This window comes from Ailuropoda melanoleuca, chromosome 10 (genome assembly GCF_002007445.2).
Source record: "Ailuropoda melanoleuca isolate Jingjing chromosome 10, ASM200744v2, whole genome shotgun sequence".
NCBI classification, from domain to species: Eukaryota; Metazoa; Chordata; class Mammalia; order Carnivora; family Ursidae; genus Ailuropoda; species Ailuropoda melanoleuca.
The window spans coordinates 102,582,572-102,601,936 of record NC_048227.1 but is presented as its reverse complement, the minus strand read 5'-3'; the positions used below and the strand labels follow the sequence as shown (position 1 = coordinate 102,601,936).

The following is a 19,365-nucleotide window of genomic DNA, read 5'->3' as shown; positions in this document are numbered from 1 at the left end:
CGGCGGCGGGGTCGGGGTGGGCGCGCGGCGGGGCCGTGGCGGCGCGGCCTGGCTGAGAGCCACCGCGCGCCGGCCACCCGGCCCGGGACTGCGAGTGACGGGCACAGCCTCTGGCCTGGCGCGGAGCTCCATTCGGTCCCTGCCAGCAGCCTGCTCTGCGCTCGGCCCCGGGTCGCGCCCCCAGAGGAAAGTAACAGGGTCACCCAGGACTCTCTGGGCTCCTCGGTCGCGGCCTCTCGGAGGTCCCGAGGGCAGCGTGGGGTGACGAAGGATGTGCGCTCCGGGTCCCCCGCCTGGGCCCCGGGGACACCCGCTCCAGCCCTCCTGCCCTCAGCGCGCAGAGGCCGCTTGGCGACCTGTTGCCAAGCCGGCGCCCGGCGGGATTTGATTTTGGTCACATCTCAGAGATTGCCCAACTTTTTAAAAAAGGCAGCTGGACAATCTACAGAGTTCAAGCGTCTTGTTCAGATTCCTCAAGTTCAAAGTGGAAAAGGACCTCAGGCGGGATACGGGGTTCCTCGGCCAGGGCCTTCCCACCTACTGTCCCGGCCTGAAATCTCCCGGAAAGGGTGTTTGGTTGGTTTGAAGGTTCTTTTTCACCTCTTTATTGGCTCCCAGAGGTCCACAGAGCTGTGTCTGTGTCCCTTTGCACTGCTGTGTCCAGTGCGAGGTCTTCACCGGCCAGCTTGCAGGCCACCCAAGGGCTGCACTGCTGACAGCGCTCTCCCTGCCCGGGCCTAGCCATGTGTCTCTTGCCATGTGTCTTCTGAGAATTTCTCTAGCTTTTCTCCCCAGACCCCCATCCCATCCTCAAAAAAGCTTTCTGCCCTCAGCTTGCTTTTCTCAAAGGGCTGAGAGGTTACCTCCTTCCAGAGCAAGGATTCTGGAGCCCAGCCGCTCTCCTCAGCCGGCTTCACCCCCTCACCAGCTGGTGACCTTGGGCAACTTAATTGGCCAGCCCCGTATTCTCATTTGTCAAATGAGGCTAATTAATACCCTCCTGGGGTCTCTGTAAAGACTGAATGAATTAATATATATAAAGTGCCAGGAAAGTGCCTCATGCATGTAGTATACACCCTTTTATGTGTGGGCTATTAGTGCTGGTGCTATTTGTGCTGAGTTAATGCTGTGGAGACCTCGGGGATGTCCTTTGTATTACAGGTACGGTGTAGGGCCCACCACCGGGGCTCCCTGATTGGCAGTTTCTATTGTCCTCTCGTTCCTTGATCTCAGCTACTAAATAAAGCATTATCTATCACCGAGTTAGCAGTGACACCTGTGCGGACATGTCTCACGCTCCAGTCTCTAGCCCCTGTTTTTAACTGCCCCCTGGACCCCAGGCTCAACCTGTCTTCCTCCCCTCCACCTCTTCCTCCTGCCCTTCCTTTTGGTGTAACCATGGCCCAGCCCCAGGCTCTGAATCTCTGGATCATCTGAACACCCCTCACTTTGCAGGACTTTCTTCAAATGTCACCTCAGCTCACTCCACCCACCCGTTCAGCCTTCCCCACCACCCAATACACATACACTCGCGCACAGGCAACCCTTCCTAGCTCCCTTCCCTGCTTTCTCCATCTCACAGATGCATACTCGTATCCCTTTGTTTACCGTATATCTCACTCGTTTATCTTAGTTGTGTTCCTCCTTTAGAATGCGGGTTCCATGAAGGAGAAATCTCTGTTTTGTTCACTCTATGTTACCACCGTCTAGAACAGTGCTCAGTTCACAGTAGGTGCGCTTACCTGGGTGATTCTTGACACTGCTGCCCAGTGCCCCTTACGGGTTCCTTACCTGTAGCCAGCCTCCCGTCCAGCCTGCACTCCTCACCGGCTGCCCACAGTGCAGCTCGGCGGAGCCTGCCTTGCCTTCCAGATTAAATCCTCATGTCTCGCCCTCCCTTTATAGATCCACCTTTGTCCCTCACCAAGCTGTCCCCTCATGTGACAGCCAAACATAGCTACTTGCTAATCCTCAAATCCTTCTTGAACTCTCCTAAATCGATCCCTGTATACACAAAGTTTCCTTTCCTGACATTTCACGCTCCTGCCCTTCCCTGCCCACTGCCCAGCAAGGCCCAGGCTGAAAGGGGCACCTGGTTCATGAAGAGTCCCCTCCCCCCCACCACTGCTTTCCTTCCCAGGTGCTGCCCTCTTCATCTATGCTCCTCACACATCTAGGAAACTTCTCGTAGAATTTCACCACCTTTTTCTTTGTATTGTCATCTGAGTATTTTAATTTTAATTTTTTTAAATGTAGTGTATGGTCAAGTAGACCTAAAGTATCGCTAAGATCATGGACTTTGGAGTCAGACCTACTTGGGCAAGTTATGGAGTTGTCTTCCATAAAACTAAGTAAGAATAAACTATCTCATTTTTAAGGCAAATCACTTAGAATAGTACTTGAAACATGGTAAGTGGTATATATGAGTCAGCTATTAAAAAGAGCAATAAAAAAATACCACCCACACCCAGAATTAGCAAACGTCATGTTGTTATGTTTGTTTTAGGTATATTGTTATTAAGAACTAATATTCCTAGGCACAGTTAAGCCTCCTTCAGGTGTCTTCAGATCCTGTTCCCTGTCTGCTCCCTCCCACCCCAAGGCAGACACCAGGCCCTTTCTTGAGAAGGTGGGCCAGGAGAAAAGGCCCACCCAGGCCCAGGAAGAGCCCTTGGGACTATTGGACAGGGAATCTTGGGGTCCCAGCTCCCAGAGTGGGGGCCGGAGGGGTGCACTGGAGAGAGAGAGCAGAAGTGGGTTTCAGGCGGGTACAACCCCTTGGCCCTGGGGCTGGAGCAGAGGAAGGCCAGAGCTCTACTCCCGAAGGCACAAGACCTCTCTTGCTGGGTGTAGCTGTCATGAAGTTGTTAATATTCATCTCATCCAGTTTTCATCCTTTTAATACAGATATCACACACAAACAATATATAGTACTTGCGGTGCTCTGACATTTACGTAAATGGTCCCATACTCCCCATATTTTCCTGTCACTTCTTTCACTCCATATTACATTTTTGAGACCCATTAGCCTTGATAAACATGGATGTAGCCCATTTACTCCACCTGGTACAGATCATTCTTTGAATGACCATATTATAGTTTATCCATTCCCCAACAGAGAGACATCTAGCTCATTTTTAATTTTCCTCCATTACAAGTAATGCTGCAGTGAACCTGTTGTGCACGTGCCCTTGTGCACTTGTACAAGAACTGACAAAAGGTAAATGCCTAGGAATAGGTTAGCAGGGCTGTAGAGTGTATGTATTTGGAGTTTTGCCGGACATTGACAACTTGCTCTTGGAGGGGTGGTCCCACTGTGCATCCTGCCAGCATCATATGAGCTTATCCACATCTGTACTCATGTTTGGCTTTGTTAAACTCAAGCCCATTAGCAGATACTCTGGGTATAAAATGCAGTCTCACTGTTCTGATTTACATGTCCTTGATGTAGTCGGAGGGAACATATTCTTCATGCTTACTCATCGTTCAGGTTTCATCTTTTGGGAGAGGCCTCTTCGTATCCTCTGCCTGCGTTCTCTTTGTTGTTTGTCTTTTCTTATTGAACTTTTGGGAAGTTAATTTGTATATTTGTATATTTTCTGCTTTATCAACCGTATAGGTTCTGTTTTCTCAGTCTGTTAACTTTATAGTGTCTTGATGACTACAACAAGTTTAAGTTCAGATGTAGTAAAATATATCAATTTTCTTCATAGCCTCTTTTTTTTTACATTTTGCCAAGAAAAAGAAAATCCTGCATGAATGTGTTTCTAGGTTCTTCATTCTGTTCCACTGCACTAGCACTGGGCCAAGATTTCCTTGTTAATTATGACAGGTCTGTAAGAATTCTAATTATCTGGTAGGGAAAGTCCCGCCTCCTCTCCCTAACCTTGTTCTTCTTCAGAATTATCTTGGTGATTTGGGGGAGGGGTTTCTTCCATATAAAATTTCTACTTTATTAGGTGTCATAAAAATTTGGTGTGGGGGGGCAGCTGGGTGGCTCAGAAGGTTAAGTGCCTGCCTTCAGCTCAGGTCATGATCCCAGGGTCCTGGGATGGAGCCCCATGTCGGGCTCCCAGCTCAGATGGGAGTCTGCTTCTCCCTCTTCCTCTCCCCCTGCTTGTGCTCTCTCTGTCTCACTCTCCCTCTCAAATGAATAAATAAAATCTTTTTTAAAAATTTGGTTGGGATTTTGATGTAGAACCCTGTTGGCATGTTTTTTCTCCCATTGCTTTGCAGATTTTTGAGAGAAAAGCCAAATCACATTCATCTTTCTATCCTAACCCATTGGTACCTATTTTCTATTTGCACCTGTGATTATTTAAATTTAATTTAATTAAAATTAAACAAAATAAAGAATTTTGTTCCTCATGAACCATGTTTCAAGTGCTCAATAGCCGACGTGGCTAATGGCTACCATATTGGACTAAGCAGATACAGAATATTTCCATTGTCACAGGAGGTTCTGTTGGACAGTGCCGATCTAGACATAGTGATCGTTAAATGTTTGCTGAAGAGATATGATAAGAATCAATTGGCCCACAACCTTCAGCCTTTGTAAAACATACTGACTTTATTCTTTTTGAAAAGGTAATTGTTTGGGTTTATTCACCTAAAATTTTATGGTTGGTATTTTTTATTGTGTTTAGCAATGGATATATCAAGTATGCAGGTATAGTCACCACAGACTGAATTACCAAAATATGTCATAATGACATTAATGCTATTTGTAAAGCACAAAACTCGTTTGCTTGGGAATACTATAATAAATCTAGAAATAAAACTTTCCCAAAAAGGTCTATTGAAAGAAAACTGAGCAAGTGAATTCATACATGTGCTCAGGTCTAAGGAAAAAAATTAGGAATTGTATTTTCTTTTTTGTTTTTTAATAAATGGGTAAGAGTATCAGAAACACTCTCATTCTTACCATATTTGGCACAGAGTAGCTATTTTTTACCTTAGTATGTGAATGTATGAGAAACTACAAGGCGCTCCCATTATTGTATGACCGAACTCTGGACCCTAACGCTGATTTAGATGGATGAGTATTCGTAATTATCTTTTCCTGACCCATTTGCTTACTAGTTGATTACAATTTGGATGTCCCTATAGGAAAGTTTCTGGTTTGGGGGAAGCCATTATACATACTATTATCCTTTTTTAAATCAATGCTCATTCTATACTTGATGGTCTAGGAACTTAGACTTAAAGTCCTCTTTGTAGAAGGCATAGCCTTGGAGAAAACCTGCTGAAATATTCCAGAGTTGAATTTTGACAAGGTAGAAAAACTTAGTGAAGCCCAAGAGACTTGTCGAGTTCCTGTTGACTCTGCCACTGTACATGGCAGCAAACTTTTCACCACTTCCCTTCCAGTACTTGTGGGTTTTGTGCTGTTCTCATAAGTGGAAGGTGAAGTGCATTGCAAGTCTTGGAAACCTTTTCATCGCAAATGGTTTAGTCCAGGAACGGCAAGTGAGTTTCTTTTTATGTTCCCCCCCTGCTTACCACCCATCTTTGGCAGAAGCTATCTAGAGGATACCTTTATTGAGACTAACTTTGAGGTTGAGTCCAGAATGGTCCATGATAGATTGGTAATGTCAGATAGAGGAGAGGGGGGCAGTAGTATGATTGTAAAAGAGTGGTCATCCTTCTATTGGTCAGTGCAGCCTGGCAAGTGATGAATTGCCATACTACTCCCTCTGGGTCTCCAACGCTCAGAACATCTATTACTTTGGGGATTTGTGAAGGTCTCGGTGAAAAGCCACTGTGTGATTAATTGCTAAAATATTGCCCAGAGGTTTCTGCTATTGAACCTCTTTGTGGATGAAACTGTCTTTTAGTGGGGTGCCTTCAATAGTTTGAGACTGTTCCCCCTGAGCTGAGCATTCAAGAGAGATGCATTGTTTCTGAATCTCCGTGCCATCACACATAAATCCCATTAATGCAATCTTCGAATGAGAGCAGGCAGTCTTGTGAAAGGGGAAGGCATCAATTAAAATTCAAGTCACCTCTCAATTAATCAAACTTAAAAACTGAAGAATAACACTTTCATTGAAAATTATGTTCTAGAAACATAGCTACTGAAATGGAATGATGCTCACAACCTGTTCCATAGATGAAACAGGTGACAAAGATTGCATTTGATATCAGTGCTTCTCAACCTACCTGTGGTAAAGGAGTCATGTGTGTTTGTCCGTTTCCTGTCTATTGCAGACCAGTATGTGGTTTTACTGGGCACGAATAGCTTGAAGCTCACAACACATACAGCCCCAAGGTGAATTCAACAACACAGAACTGGTGTACATCCTATTCAAGGAGACCTGTCCACCAGTCACACACTTCATGATGATGTCAGATTGTATAAAAGTTTCTAGACGCTTACTCCCCATTTCTGCACTCATCCGATTGCAAACAGAGCAGCAATTCATAGACCGGTTCTAATAGTGCATTCTATGCAATCCAATTTTTGGTAAAATAACATATATTTATATTTATATTTTCATGAGAAGTCTTTATTGTACCCTGGGTACACAAATAGATGTTCTAACACTGCAAGCCTTCAATGAGTATTTGTGGATTGAATGACATCTCCAGAGTCCATATAAGCATAAAAGGTGGTCTAGAAGGATGAACTCCATGTTCACAAAGTCACACCAAGGGCATTTGAATGTTTAGCTGATTTCATGAGTTTTCAGTTGTAGATTTCCATTTATAGATTACTTTCCTTTTGGAATTAATTTTTGTTTGTATTTTATAAATCACAGATGTTTACTTTCCCAGTCTACATTGGAGTCAGAAAGTAATTTCTAGTTCTGTTTGGGCTGATAATTTCTTTCTAAAAGTACAATAAAATTAAGATCATTAGATCATTTCCTGGCAATAAGACGCAATGAGTTCAAGTTCTCCTTTCCTTTAAAGACAAAGACAAAAGGTAGAAATTGCAGGAATTCGGGTCCTTTTTAGTGCAGTTTGTATCGATGTACTAACACTGGCGTTCTAAGACAGGTTGTGGAATGCTGCTAGATGGAATATCCAATTTCGTGAGATTTTAAAGCTCTGTCTTAACATGAAAAGGTGAAAGCCATCTGAAAAATTCAAAACGAAACCTTTTAAAAATGTGGCCTGAAGAAATAGGATGAGGAGTATAAGTACCCAGCATGAAATTTTTATATAAATAACGATGATAAATGGCTACTACTGGACAGGAGTACACACAAATATTTCTGTTTTATTTTTTTCTATATTTTTATTGAATTAATTGAGGTCTAGGTGATTTTACCATTTATCTTGAGTGGAGCAATTGGACGGCTGTGTTTGAGACACCACTATAAATATTAGGAGAAAAGGCCAGGCGGAAAAGAAGATGTTTATAGCTAGGAAACTAGTACGAGCAGCAAGATGGGGAGAGGATAATAAATCTTTATTTCATTTTCATATTAAGATGCCGTTGATTCTGGAATCCGGAGTCTAAATTCTAATCCCAAACATACAGTGAGATAAAAAGTATGTGGGACATGTTTACTTGTCCTAAAAACAGATTAGAGCTCTCTGTGTTACTCATTTCTGCCTCTCTGCCAGGTCAGGGCTGCTGAGACCATGGGTCTGTCTCGTGTCTCATGGGGGAAGCCGGGTCACCTTCCTCAGCTCAGCCTCGGGCTTCAGTGAGTGGCCAGGGTGACACCCCCCTCTGAGCCCCATAACACGTTCTCCTGGAGAGGTGTCCACGGAAGCTCACTGCACCAAAAGGCAGGCTACCGCTCCTCTCAGTCTTTTCATCTAAATGAAAACTTCCTCCCAGCCTGTCTTTCATATCCCCTTCACCCCTGACCCTCGGGCTCCCTAGAAACCTTCATGGACCCAGACTCTGCCCGGGGATTCTGCTGTGTGCTTTCCCCTCTACATCCCTTCTGCTCCTCAGAACCACACTGCCCCAGGAGTATAGACAGCCCTTTCACAGACGAGAAACACAGGCTTGGAAAGATGAACATCGTTTGTCCAAATGTCCCACGAGTGTCAGTAGTTTATGGGGAATGCAGACCGTTTCTGTGTTCCCGGCCACCTATGGGTGGGTCTCCTCGGCCCCACGACCAAGACGCTGCCTTTGCATTTTCTTTTGTACTTTTCCCACGACCGTCATGTGAGTACAAGACTTTTTTTGCTTTTGCTTTAGACCTGGGTCTGTTTCTGTTTTGTTTGTTTTAAGTAAAACCATCTTATACTTTCTAAAACAATCTCTATATGATACTTCTGACAAAAGCTATTGTAGGGGTTCTTTCTTCACTGAAAGACATTTTAGCAGTCGTGTGGTCTAATTTCCTTATTTTGCAATCAAGTAATTAAGGACCAAAGAGATCAAGTAACTCAGCTAACAGGGCTTCACTCAGTTCGTGGCCCAGGGGGAGCGGGACACAGACCCACCTCTATCATCAAGTGCTGACTCAGATAATCTTGCAAAGCTGTCATTTCATTAATTATTCTTTTGACTACAAATATGGAATATCCTAGAAACTTTAAAAATCTTTGCCTTTCAATGTCAAAATTAACTTGTATGAATATAAAGCCTATTCATTCTTCATTGAAATAATATTGTCAGTTAAATTTTCTATAGTGAAGAATGGGAGGTTTTGTTGCAAAAATAAAGATTTTTAGCATTTATAACACTGGAAAATAAAATGACCTTAATAATTCCCAAGCATTACATTTGTTTAGGCGGGGAAGAAGGGTAACTGGGCAAAGCCAAGTCAGCTCCCTACCTGGGTTAATAGTATCGTGAAAACCTCAGGTTCCTGGTTTTGACAATACCCACGGTTATGTAAGGTATGATCATGGGACACACTGGGAAGGGTACACAGAAACTCTCTGTACTATTTTTGCAACTTCTCTTGAGTCCTAAACTATTTCAAAATAAAAAGTTATTTTTAGAAAAAGTATTGATATATTGCTATGACAACCGGTCCTGAAAATTCTGTGCTGAAAATGACTGTGCCATTGAGCTCTTCCTTTCAAGGACAGGACAGTCCCCACACTCCAAACCCAGCCCCACCTCCCTGGCCCTGCTCCATCCTGTCTCCCGAGGGACCAGCTTCAAACCTCAAGGGGTTAACTAGAGTTTTACGGGCTGGCCTGAACATAGAGACCTCCTTCTTACCATTGAGTCCTTGGGGAAACGCTCCTGTGTTCCAGGACCAATTTACAAGTGTACTTTTGGGGCCCCGCCCATTTGTAAATTGAGGGTTGTTTTGTGTGTGCGCTGTCTTGAGTGTGACCTTGCATTCAGCACAGAGAACAAGTATAACTGAAGCCACAAGCTATGGATTTCCTCTGTTTTGAAATAAGCGTTCATCTTGGGGTGGACAAAGAAAAATTTCGACCAGTAGGTGATCAATTTCGTTTTGCCAAAGTCTTATAAGAAGGCTATGACCAAAAAACAAAAACAAAAAAACTTAAAAAAAAAAGGTATTTGTGTTTCTTCTACTCTTTGACTGTTTTAGTCCTTGGTGTTCGTGACCTAGCTGTCTTTGCTTACGTACATGTGGTATATAGGGTTTTGTGTGCACATCCCGTAACACAGCTGAAGACACACCAGGACAGTTTGTATCTGATAAGCTGGCTGCCCTGAGCATCTCCAGCTTGTGTTCACCCATGCAGACACTTCAGCATTACTGTGTGAATCTCCGCCGCCTTAACCGTCCCACCCCCACCCCCAACTCCATTTCTGCAGAAGGTCCCATCCCCAAGCTTTTCTGGGAATCTCTGGGGGCTATCTTTTATGTGCACCCCACAGACTGAATTGGCAGTTTTGGAACTTCCCCCTGCTTGTACCCCCCAGGAATCTCTAAGACTGCGGTGGGGTGGGGTGGTCATTCTCTCCTGTGCACTGGAGAAGTACATCTTACTCGTGGGTTCAGTTGTTAATTTCACATTTTATCCTCTGGTTTATCCCTCAGGTCTGCATGTGTTTTATCCCCCAACACAGTCAGGGTCCAAGCTCTTTTCCACAGGTCTCCCGTGCTACAGTTAAATCAAGAGGCATGCCTGGGCGTATGTCCCTAAATAATCTGTCCGTGTGTCCAAAGCACACAGACAAATCAGGATGACTACCTATTTGGGCAGTCAGTACACACCTGAATCTCAGCTCCAGACTCAGCCCAAGCTCCCTGTCACATGCTAACACTGGCCTTCCCACTGGGCCTTCCATAAGCCAACCCCCTAGCCAGTCACCCTTCCCAAGGTAAGCCCTCCTTTCCAGTTACTCCGTGAAGTGTCCTCATAGACCGCTCCTCAAACCCATGCCAACTACTCTTCTAGTTATGCTTAATCCTTCTTTCACATCTGACATGCTCTCTCTTATCACTGTCTTCTGCCTATGTCACACCCAACATGTAAATATACACATCGAATACATACGTACAAGACGCATTGTGTATATATATATTGTGTCCAAATACACACACACACACACACATCTACATCCACACACCCATGTCTTTCATAACACAGCCATCTACTATAGCAAGGTGGTTCACTTCTGGAAATGACCCTAGAATTCTCCTTCTGTCACTCATTTGCTGGGTGTCTTAGACACATCACAGACCCCTGCTGAATCTCAGTGTCAGCCTTAGTGAAATGAGAGTAAATAACAGTATTAAGCCCACAGGACTTTAGGGAGAAATAAATGAAACACTTGAAGTTGTCTGCTCAGCACAGTATTGGACAAAAAGAAGGGTTCAATGTCAACCCTCCTTCAGAATGTCTCCCATCTTTAGGTTGCACTCAATCCCACCTCCCCTGTGTCTCTTCCCTACATTTGCTTCTCTTCACTCCTGGGTATTTATGGCCATGTGGCAGCACCTCCCCTCAATACACACCACTGAGCAGGAGGACTGTTTCTAACCATGTGCTACAAATTTTTAGCGTCTTCTTAATCTCCCTAACGACCAAGACTGCATTATATATTTCTCTTGTATGTATTTTCCAGTGTAATGCTGGACATTTCACAAGGTATTCTATAAATAACCCATCGGCTCTCTGTGTTACTTTAAGGGAAACTTAATGACTCATTTGGTTAATACTCTAGAATATTCATATTTTCTGAAACACTTTTTTTTAATGCTTTGGTTTAATAATACCTTCCCCTATATACAAGCGAGAAAAATAAATTAGGCCTTCTGTGGTTTCCAGAAACCATTCTTCCCTGTTCATCCAAGAGCAAGAAACCCGTGAGATCACAGTATCCAAATGGGCCCAGATGCCTGACGCAGTTCCTAATTATTGTTCCACTGACGTTTTCTGATGTGCTTCTGATCTGCCCGTCATGAGTTGGTAACGCCAAAAAACAAGTTACAAAGGAAACTTGGCAGGGCACCGGGGGATTTATGCCTTAGTGCCCTTGCGGGTTATTATATAGACACAGTCTAAAAGATCCTCAGTTTGCCTTGTCGGCAGACGTTGATTGAGAGGAGAGCATTTTATGCACCAGATGCAAAGATAGACAAACTGATTTTTAAAGAAATCTTCCCACTTGGCAGTTTTATGACTGTGAAATCTCCATTGGAGAACATCAAACAGATCTCTGCAGATGTTTGTCTGAAGCGATTAGCTTAATCCTTACTCAGATGTTAACGTACACAAACACCATGGGAATCATAATTCTGAGTATGATTTTTCAGATGGCGAGTCCCTTCTTCATGGTATTTGTTAATATAAATATTTAGGAAACTTGGCTTGGGAAAAAAATGTGAAATTGAGCTTTAAATACCAGCTCTGTGATAGGATTCGAGATTCGCATTATCCTTTCAGGAAAAGCAATGCTCACGAATGTGAGCGGTGGAGACTGTTCCCGAGGCTGCGTGAATGAACCATGTGAGCTCTCCCTGCTCACGATGCAGCCCCTTAAACTCCACACGGTGGACAGTCCGAGTGTGGTGACATTAGAGAAAGACCATTTAACGCGGTACATGCCCCCCTGTAGCAATCGACTAGACAGGTGGATTTTTTACATGATGAAGTACTTTTAACTTTTAAACAGGATCAATGGATTCTAGTCTAGGAGGCATGTGTAGATGTGCCCTAAGTTCCTGAAATCCCAAACTTAAAACCTACAATATGTAGGTGTAAGGTTTGCCATCCAGAGTATGGTAGAAAACAACTCTTGCCCTTCCTGATGGAGGCTGGCGTGAAGCCCCAAAGGAAGCGAGGCCTGACTTTAACCCACTTACATTTCAAATAAATCAAAATAGTAACTTATAGATCTTATTTCATTGAATCCCCAAGCCATTAGGAAGAACTAAAAGTTTTGTATAAAACAAACGCAAGCTTCATAAAATAAATGGAATCGTTCAGATAGGCATAGATTTTTCCTAACGGAGGAAAAAATCGTTAATTTCTAAAACATGTCATAAACTCCAGATACATTGCCTATTGGAAAACAAATATTGTAAAAACTGTCAGATGCTATTTTGTTGTCAGGGGATGGCACTAAAAAGTCACCACATAGGAATCAATGGGAATCATGGGTGATGTTACTAGAATAACCCTGCTGTGTTAGGAAAGTGTAAGACTAGGTGAGGCAAGTTTTAAAAGATATTAAAACTTCAAGGTGTGACTTGATGGGGAAAAAAGAATTCAAGCAAGTTTGGGTAGGCTTTGCAACCAAATTTTACTTTTTTTACTATAAAACTTCTCAGAGCCCTCAAGGTACATTGTATGTGTCCAAGAGGGAAATGTGGTGTGCACGGTCTTGGCCACTTATGTTGACCATGGAATCCTCTACCACAGATCATCTTAAAGGACTGATACGTCCTGGCAGCGTGTTTGGGGAAAATACATAATGCAGCAAAAGGCTTGATGAGGTCTGTGACAGTCTCCTGTGGGTGACAGAAGTGTGGCAGGATGGTGCTGATGTGACTTGGTGGCTTTATGGCTAAAGAACTGAGCCCAAAACGTGTGACAATGAACCAGTTCCACAAAATCACAATTCGCGCTGTCATCATTTTCATTCATTCATTCATTCATTCATTCATTCATTCATTGAGTCCCGTTATTGGGCCAAGTGCCGGAAGTACAGAGATTAATAAAGTAATATTCTTTTCTTTAAAGAGCTTACTCTCTACAGTAGAAAGGGTGGGAGGCATGCGAGCTCAGAGCAGAGGCTGGAACACTGGGGCCATAAAGGCCGGGTGGTGAGTTCTGCCTGGCAGTCAGACAGCCCCTCCCGCTGGGTCTGATACATGGGGCGAAGGGCATTCCAGACTGAGGAGGACGAATGTTCTAAGGCAAAGACAAGGAAGCCACATGTCACATTTGAAAGGCTGAAAAACTCTTCCTACAGCTGGGATTTGGAATGAAGAAATTCCTTCTAAAGATGAGATTGCTAAATTGAGGAAAATTCCTGTAAGGATATAAGACTTGAGGCAAGGTGGCCATTTAGGTGGTCTGAGCAAGAGGAAGTGGGAGCTGCCCTTAGGAGTGACAGTGGGGACAGAGGAGACTGAAGGATGGGAGGGATGTTAAGGAGATTGTGGAAAGGCACTGGGAATCTGGGGTGACCATAGGTATCTGACCTGGCAGCTGGGGGAACGGATTGTGGTGCCCGTCAAAAGCCTAAAAGAGCAGAGAGCTAGGAGAAAAGGGGAAAAATCTGTTTTAGGCGTGTTGAACTTCAAGCCCTCAGGGAACATGCAGATGGAGCTGTTTGGCAATTTCTGGTCACAGGAGAAAGCCATGTGGGCATCAGGTCAGAGTTTGGGAAATTGTGTGCCTGTATCTTTAATTTCTTTTTTCATTATTATTCAAGCATGCTTAGGTCTCTCTACTCAAAGAAGGAAGAAAAGGGAGGGAGATGGAAGTGAATAAAGGGGAAGAAAAGAAAAGGGAAGAAAAGACAGGAGGAAGAAGGAAGAAGCCAAGCTTCCTAGACCCCCATTCCTCCCGGGCACTGCCCACTCCTTCTCTGGGTCGCCTCCTTCTCCCTGCCTCGCTCCTCTGCTGCTGTCATTTCACCTGGACTCAGCACTCCACTAAGATTATGACAGCAAGATCATTAAGGACCTCCTTTTGGTTTGCCATTTGCAACAACGTGGGTGGATCTAGAGAGTACAATGTTAAGCGAATTAAGCCAGTCAGAGAAAGACGAATACCATATGATTTGACTCAAATGTGGAATTTAAGAAATAAAACAAACAAACCAGAGAGTGGGAGGGAGACAAACCAAGAAACAGACTCTTAACTAAGGAGAACAAACAGATGGTCCCCAGAGGGGAGGTGGGTGGGGGGATGGGGGAAATAGGCAATGGGGGTTAAGAGGACACTTATCACAATGAGCGCGGAGTGATGTATGGAAGTGTTGAATCATTATACTGTACACCTGAAACTACAATGCCACTGTATGTTAACTACACTGGAATTTTAAAAAATCTTTTTGGCTAAATCCAATTGATAAGAACACAGTTCGTCTTTGACTTCCTAGCCACCTTCAATGCTACTGAATTCTTCCTTGTTCCAGGAGCACTTCCTTCCCTTGGATTCTGCGAGCCCCCAAAGCCCACTCCTCAGACCTGTTGTTGGGTCCTTTCCTCCTGGATGCCCTGCAAATTGCTCTCCTCTCATTCTATAGACTCTCCTTGGGCAGTCTCCATGGGCCCCTGGCTCCAGTGATTCATATTAAAAGCAGTTGTGGCTGCAGTGGCAAATGTACCCCAGATATATAATGCCTCAAAGTTAATGGGTGCTTGCTTCTGCTCACTCAAGGAGCAACTCAGAGCCTCGTCACCTCCTGTCCCCAAATTTGCCACTCTCTTACTCCCACCCTCTCTCCCTCCTCCCTCCTCATTTTGGGAGGCAACATTTTGGTGTTTGTTTACACTTCCTCTGCTCTTACTTTTTTTGGTGGAATAGAAACTAGAATGTTCCAGATATTTTTCACACACGTCATTTCATTTAAACTGTTAAACTATTTTTAACAGACAAAACCAAGATTTAGAGAGAGTTAATTCATCCAAAACATAGCAAGGGCAGAACTAACATCCAAGCCTGTCAGATTCTAAATATGATGACTTTCCCACCTGGTCATGCTGCTTTTTTTTCTCTTTCAGAAAGAGTGAAGTTCAAACAAGACCAAGACAACCATTAGTAAGAGACAGGGTTGAGATTGGACCCAGGTTTCTAAACCTGCAACCAGAGTTCTAAGTCCTTTCTATATTAGTCTATTCTACATCTTTATCAACATTCACCATGAATTTCCCAAGTTCCTGACTCCGCATTTGCAAAGTAATTGACATTTGACCAAGAGGGACTTGGGCAGAGCCAGAAGGAAGGAAAGCCCAAGGATCACTGACAATGTCACCCACACTCTGTTTGGCTCCCAAGTCTGTCTCAGAAAAGGCCCTCCTTATTGCTCTAGGTGGTAAATTGCAACTACCTGAATTCTCGACTGAACCTGGCCAAGAATATAGAAAATAGAATTTCCACCCCCAAAAGTGTTGCACAACAGATAGCTCTTTGCATTTCTGGGCACATGCGTCTCCAGCCTCTAGTAGAAAGACCCATTCATTTTAGTGTTTGATAGGCACAGCTACATAGCCCCCAGTGAATTAAAATTATGTCCCCGAATCCATCTTTGAAAGGAATTCTAAATGGACTGGGGAGAAAGAGAGAAAATTGGAAGGAGCTGGATGGAAATTACTCTTCTCTAAACAAATTTAAAAGCCCTCCCAATGCCAAAAACATCCAGGGTTCTCTGGTGTCTTGCAAGCCCATGAATGCTGGCAACACGCTATGCCTTTTGCTACCAATATTAACGCTAGTGGTACCTTCTCGAAAGAAATCATATCGCCAGTGTAGCTATTCCTGTATAAAAGCATCCCAGATTCAAGTGCTGCTTTCATCAATCTGTAAATTCTCCTATTGTTCCTGTCTTCACAGATTGGTGATCCAAGCCCAGGCTTTGCACAGAAGTACCCTGGTGCTGCCAAAGGTGGCGTTATGAGATGTGGGTTCTCAGGCATAAGTACAACGAGGGGCCCTATGACACGGGGAACCTTCCAAGAACTCTTGAGCCCATTACAAGTTGTCCTTTCTGGGGAGAGGCACCTGACATCCAGGCCTGGCAGGGAGGACTGGGGGGCCTGACTCATGACTGTACTGTCTCCTCTAACCTTCTTCACTCTCCCCCAACTTCCACCCCCAAATACACTCGACTGTTTGAATATTTTATTTCAAAAAACTTAGTTAAAATAATACATGCACATGAAAGAAAATTAAATGATTCAGAAGGGAATAGGGGGAAACAATAATCTCCCATATGACCCTTTCACATCCCCCAGAGCTGACCATTTTTTAATGATTTCCATGTTCAGTCCTACTGGAAATTACCACTGTAATGTGTAGCTATAAGCCCATGCTTCCATTTCTTGTTTAGCAAATCTTGACAGTATCCATTGACCCTCTTCTGCAAAAGATAAAGTATTCCTTTCTCATAATCCTCTAAGTATTTTATGACTGCAGAATAATTTGCAGTTTTCCCTATTTAAATAGAGTTGTTCATCTCTATTTCTTGTCCTAGAATCCTAGACAGCATCTCCTGGCTCAACCACAGAAGAATATTGGCTTCCCTCCATCCCTAATGTTCCATCCTTTTTACTGCCCTCTGTCAAGAGTGATTAGACCTCCAATGTGAACAACGATGTGGACAATTCCTAAATGAGGAATAAATCTCACTGACTCTCAGGTGTGCTCCCTCACAAGTCCATTGTCACCCTAATCTTCAGTGGGCTGCTAGCATTTGAGAATGAGAAGGACTCCCTATTCTACCTTCAGTGACTATAATTTCATCATTCACTTTTGTGTTAGTCTGCTTTGAGGTACAGTCACAAATGATGACCTGAGAAAGCTTTTAGCCTTTCCCAGAAAGAAATGAAAGTCAGAGGAGGAAAGAAGTGAAGAGTTCCTATAATGGTATGTATCCACATGGCCACACACTCATAAGCTTACTTGTGCCTTCTGACTCCACTCTTATTCAACCCCAAATGTGCTAACTCCATCACACAAGGGCCCGTCACCCGATCTCATGACTTGGTTGGTCTGACAGAACCTAGCCTGTGGTAGGCAACTGTTGTCATGCCATCGTTTTGTACCTTGTAGTCGGGGCTCAGCGGCATGCTGGTTGTTCTCCAAAAGGCGTCTAGTTCTTATTACGGATGGCATGACTAAGCCCCAGGAACTTAGGGGTCAGTGTTACAATTCCCAACCCCCCAGGACATGGGTTTTAAAGTCTACGTAGCACTTTTTCCCACCACTGACAACTCTAATGCCACAATATCAGGCAGGTCGTAAGGCCCAAGTGGCTGGGCTGTTGCATCAAAGCTCGGACCTGCTCTAGAACCCTCTCCTGCAGTAAATCCCACTCCGACACAGCAGTCTTTGCGCCGCTCAGTACGCGGGTTGGCATTACGCTTCTCTCTTTATGGTGGGAGATATAAGATGTAATCACTTGTCCTATTCTTTGGATGGGATATTAGAGCATGTCCCTGGCCACTGGATCCCTAAAAATTTTCCTGATATGGCCAGTCCCTGAATCTTCATGGAGTTGTTGTGACACCCTCTGGAAGACATGTGCCTTACTAAAGATTCCAAAGTGCTTGAGACGTCTTGTCGTCCAGCCCCATAGCATGATGCCATTGATAGAGGAAATCAGTATGCAGGGTGTTCAAACAGTCCATATCTCCTTGAACTGGATTATGACAGAGAGTGGGAGAATTAGCATAAGTCTGAGACAAACTGCAAACTTATACTATGGGCCATTTCATGTGAATGCACAATATTCCTGGTCCTCTTTCCTGTAAAGGATGAAGAAGAACATATTTGCCAAATAAATGGCCACATATCCTGCATCCGTGGCTGTGTTAATCTGTTCTAGCAAATTCTAACAAAGGTAACACGTTTGGCATGGCAGCTGCAAGTCAGGCTACCACTCAATTAAATTTGTGGCAGTCTCCTGTCATTCCCCATGGCTCACCCAGGTATTTTCAGGGCCCAGAGTGGTGAATTAAATAAAGATATATTATAAAACACCGTCATTACACCCCTTAGATCTTTAAGGGGGACACTAATTATCATCACCCCCCTCCGAGGATGCAATACTGTTTTTTATTTACTATCTTCATGGAGACAAGAGGTGGGGGGAGACCAGTTTCTGAAGGTTTTCACTTGGGCTCTTACCCCAGTAGTCCAAGGACTTAATGTGGAGGTCATGCCAACCATCAGGGATGTCCATTCCAATTATACTTTTGGGGACCAGGGATGGTCATTGAACTCTGTGAACCTAACCTTCGCTGTGACTCCAATTTCTTTTTTTTTTTTTTTTTTTTAAAGATTTTATCCATTCATTCGACAGAGATAGAGACAGCCAGCGAGAGAGGGAACACAAGCAGGGGGAGTGGGAGAGGAAGAAGCAGGCTCATAGCAGAGGAGCCTGACGTGGGGCTCGATCCCACAACGCCAGGATCACGCCCCGAGCCGAAGGCAGACGCTCAACCGCTGTGCCACCCAGGCGCCCCCTCAATTTCTTACCCACACCCAGTATGTGCCCTCTCTAACATGGGGGCCATGATAATGCTTGGAGTTCCTGTATATCTATGTCAGCTTTGACCCTATGTTCTACAATCCTTGAAATGTTGGGTATTCTCCTTCTCCAATGCACAGTTACCTGAGTAAATGGCCATACATCCCTTTGGGGAAAGACTGGGGTAATCATTATCTTGTGCACTTGCTGTGAGGTTACAGAACCCTTCCTCCTGGAGACCCAGTTACTTTTTAATAGATGAGTTTCAGGTTAAAAAACTGACTCAGGGGGCGCCTGGGTGGAGCAGTCGTTAAGCATCTGCCTTCGGCTCAGGGCGTGATCCCGGTGTTCCGGGATCGAGCCCCACATCGGGCTCCTCCGCTGGGAGCCTGCTTCTTCCTCTCCCACTCCCCTGCTGTGTTCCCTCTCTTGCTGGCTGTCTCTCTGTCGCATAAATAAATAAAATCTTTAAAAAAAAACTGACTCAGGTTCAGCAACTTCTTAAAGAATCGTGGCACTTTATTGAAGCAATTGCCCTCAATCTCCTCATCATTCATTCATGATTCTTCTGTTGGCACAGATTGAGAGGTAACCTTGTTGGCACATTCAAGTTTCCCCTAAGAGTGCTGTAGTACACGAACCTCTCTGTAACTCTGGGGTGGTCAGATCCCCCGACTGCCACTCCAACTTTGCCATTTACCGTGGTGATTGGGTGATTAAGTACCTCCACAGGCTTTTGGGTTTCGGGTCTTACCCCATTGATCTCAGTGAGCCAAATTCTGTCATAGCCTCCCCCCCCCCCCCCCCCC

The 19,365-nt window shown here is 44.3% G+C and overlaps 1 protein-coding gene across 1 annotated transcript in view; it reads right to left on the bottom strand.

Annotated features, from left to right (window-relative positions):
- SLC22A3 (solute carrier family 22 member 3) overlaps positions 1-19,365 on the bottom strand; it is a 131,758-nt gene that overhangs the window by 88,676 nt on the left and 23,717 nt on the right. The window lies entirely within an intron of this gene.